Genomic DNA, 3,072 nt, shown 5'->3' on the forward strand with positions numbered 1-3,072 from the left:
GTTGGAATTGGGATTCTCAGAAGAGGCAGGTAAACTCCCAGAAAGACTAAGACCATAGCCTCTGTTCTCAGCCGTGCTCTCTCTCACCTAGGTGCAGATGAAGGTGGTAGAGGGCTGTTTGCAGCTGTCTGATATGCCTAGCTGTCCACTAGCCGAATTGCTGGAGCACAGCACAGTGCAGTCATGTTCTTTCCCCAAACTGGAAATGCTCGCCACAACCTCTGTGATAGCAGCAGCAAGAGGTGGTATAGGAACCCATTACCTGGTTTGATGGCAACCAAAGATTCCCCTACACCAGAACTGGGGAGAACTGGTCCATATCTGGCCCTTTGAACCAGGCTTTCTCAATCCTATCAGGCACCCCCAGCTGGCATACAAAAGAACTGGACCAGTTCCATTACGGCTTCTTGAGTCTTTTGTGCGCATGAAGGGGGAGCAAGATTCAGCCTATCCAAGCAGGCGAGTTTGAACAGCCCAAATAACTGCTCACTGTCAGCCTTTCTGCATAGGAATTATTCAGCTGGTTTTCCTGCCTTGCTGTGCAGCTGAGAAGTCATGCCTTGAAATGTTCTGAGTCTTCTCAATGGCTTGCTACAGTCCCAACATTCCAAGTGGGAGAGCCAGCAAGTGGCTGTATGTTGCTCCGTTTGAAAGTGGGACCTGTGCATAAAATGCTTTGAAGGTTTTCTTACAGCCTGTCCCCTTGCTAGGAACACAAACCATTTCGAGCACTCCGTGTTGCTTCAAATGTTTAATTTCTTGATAACTCGTAAACCTACCTTGAAATATTTATGTGTACACAATGGGAGCTCTATGGTAAGCTGATGTTTAGACTGTTAGTACCATTCTGTCAACTCAGGGAATCAATCTACTGCATTGAGATAAACTCATCAGGGAGCTGCTGCGTGTTTACTGCCAGATGAAATTTCTCAGGATGAATCATAAAATGGTTTTCAGTGACAGATTCATGCTATGCATGGTATAGGCAACACATGCTGTCCAAAGTTAGTAGAGAGCCCCAGCACTAGCAATATGATGCAATCAACCTCGGCTGAAAGGAGTTTAGTATTTGGGTACGTTTAAGTAACGCCAGAAAATGGCCAAGAAAAGGATCGTGAGAGTAGCTGCTGTGAAAATTCTCAGAACCTACTAGAGTGGAATGGTTTACAACATATGTTCTGCTTTCTGGATAAGCTTTGACTGTCCAGTGGAGACGTAACTATCCTACTCAAACTCAACCACCATTATACAGAGAAAATCATCAACAAAAGAAATTTTGTGGCCTGTCAGAAGTCTAGGAATGCAGATGCACATCCAAAAATGTGTGGGCATTGATGCACTATATTTGCACATTCAGTTACCATAACTGTACACACTATCACAGTAAATCCATTTGCAAATGATCCATCTATTATTAACCCATTGTTCCCAAAAAATGATCATTTTGCAGTAAGGAAAGCAAAGTCTGATAACTTCATATTTTTTAAAGTTATTTTTAAAAGGTTGTCGTGAATTCTTACCCCTTTTAATATGAACTCTATTTTTGGCTAGTTTATTTGTCTTTGCTTGCTTTATTAAGAATCTACTGCATGTGAAAAATTAAAAAATAACAAAAGAATTAGTAATTTCTGGGAACAGACTGTAGAATCTGGAATATCCGAGTTTAGATGAATAGGTCTGGTGGTAAAAATAAGAGAGAGAAAGCCAATACATATTTCTATAATTGTTTTGCCACTTTCAAGAGATGGCATTAAACCAACATGGCTGTGTTTTGTTTCCATTTCTGCACCATTTTTCATACACCATTTTCTACAAACCTTAGTCCTATGGACATTTGTATTGCATGTTTCTCCAGGACCTTAACTATACACAAAGAATTTGGTTTTAAAAAGGAGCTTACCTGTGAAAACGACCCAGCAACAATTGTATCAGGTTTTGCACCCGTTTGGGGTTTTGTTTTTTGGTTGGTTTGTTTTTGGATCGCTAAATCAGGAACAGCCATGGAGTGCAAGGCTTCCCCTCTACAAGCTTCTTTTTCTAAGTAATATATGTCTGCCTCAGGGCTGTTCTGTACTAGATCTTAAAATCCAAGAGAGGGCAGAGTCCATGAGATGAGTGCACATATTTGGACTTCATTGATCCATGAGCTGATTAAACTTTGTATCTTCCTTTTAAGAGATTTGCTATTTTTTCTACTGGTTAAAACCAGAATGAACTAGATTTTCAGTCCTCCCCCATCCCCCCCAAAAAAGTCCATAGATTGCTGGTTGATGTATTTTCTCTTGAACAGCAAACAATAACCATTGGCATTAGGAAAGCCAGTCTTCTCTTTCTTCTTAGTAAACTGAGTATGTTGTTCAGGTGTTGCAGGTTCAAATTTCAAAGGACCAAGTACATAGAACCATTCTTCACTAACAGAAGTTCCTGGTTTTTTTGGATGTTTTTAAAACTTTCATTGCACTGACTTGTTTTATAGATAAACAATGAATACCATGACAAATACATCTTAAACACAATTTTATGTATATATGAGAAAAAAATAAGTAGTTTATTTCAATAGTAATACTTGGCACTTTCCATGGCCAAAGTGTTGTACAGACATTAATTAATTCTACCTCTGTGGAACAGATACTATTCCCATTTTACAGAAGGAGAAAGTGAGGCAAAAAGATTGAGTGCTTCATCCTGCAAAATGCAGGGCATGTTGGCCCTGATCCAGCAAAACACTTAAGTATGTGCTTAGCATTAAACACATGAACAGTCCCATTGACATCAAGTGCTTAAAGTTAAGCACATGGTGGAGTGCTGTGTTGGATCAGGGCTATCATTACCACCTTGCCATGATCAAGCCCTAAGTCAGGGGTCGGCAACATTCGGCACGCGGCTCACCAGGGTAAGCACCCTAGCGGGCCGGGCCAGTTTATTTACCCGCTGACGCGGCAGGTTCGGCTGATCGCGGCCCCCACTGGCCGCGGTTCGCCGTCCCGGGCCAATGGGGGCGTCGGGAAGCAGCGCGGGCCGAGGGATGTGCTGGCCGTGGCTTCCCGCCGCCCCCATTGGCCCGGTATGGCG

Source organism: Trachemys scripta, chromosome 13, assembly GCF_013100865.1.
Source record: "Trachemys scripta elegans isolate TJP31775 chromosome 13, CAS_Tse_1.0, whole genome shotgun sequence".
Taxonomy (NCBI): domain Eukaryota; kingdom Metazoa; phylum Chordata; order Testudines; family Emydidae; genus Trachemys; species Trachemys scripta.